We start from the raw sequence: 692 nt of genomic DNA, 5'->3' as shown, positions 1-692 counted from the left end.
AAAAAAAAAAAAAAAAGCAGCATGGTGCAAGCGGCAACAGCTAGCAGAAACAGAGCCTGGCAAGCCAGTGCCACACACTGATTCAGCTGGTCAGAGCCTAGCCGGCAGCCAGTGTTGCTGCTGCCCTGGGAGGCCCCCAGAACTCCAGGTAAGGCTGCTGGGGCCAGTCCCCCCCACACCCCACCCGGATCACTTTGCCACGTGCCAGAGTGCACATGCAGGTGTGGACCCCTGGGACTAAAAGCAAGAGAACAAATATGTGCCACTGCCATTTGTCCCATGGGAAACGCACACCTCTACACATGCACACTCATCTGGACATGCCTTAAGTGTCTGATATTTTTACTAGTTTAAAAAATAACTTTTTTCTGGAAGAGGATCATTGTCTATTTGGGAACTGTATGTGAGACTGACAGGATGTTCTGGGTCAACAGCTACAGCAAAATGCAGCTGAATAAAGTCTATCAGCAGAGCTGTAGAGAAAGGTCCCTGGGAAGAGGTACACTGCTCCGTGTCCAGCCGCTGGGGGTACACTGACCCAAAAAGGTTGAAAACCCCTGCTCTAATGCATCAGAGGACACCGAAAATAGTGCCTCATCTTCTTGGGATACTTTTATGAACTGGAATACTTCCTCATTTCATTGCTTTTGCCCAGGAACAGGGTACAAAAAGGCCATCTCAAAGTCTGACTC

At 49.3% G+C, this 692-nt stretch overlaps 1 protein-coding gene across 1 annotated transcript in view; it reads right to left on the bottom strand.

The window, feature by feature from the left end:
• TMEM2 (transmembrane protein 2) overlaps nucleotides 1-692 on the bottom strand; it is a 72688-nt gene that overhangs the window by 6100 nt on the left and 65896 nt on the right. The window lies entirely within an intron of this gene.

This window comes from Gavialis gangeticus, unplaced genomic scaffold, assembly GCF_001723915.1.
Source record: "Gavialis gangeticus isolate Ggan-Ray unplaced genomic scaffold, GavGan_comp1, whole genome shotgun sequence".
Classification (NCBI taxonomy): Eukaryota; Metazoa; Chordata; order Crocodylia; family Gavialidae; genus Gavialis; species Gavialis gangeticus.
The sequence above is the reverse complement of the archived record's forward strand: the minus strand, read 5'-3'. Positions and strand labels throughout refer to the sequence as shown.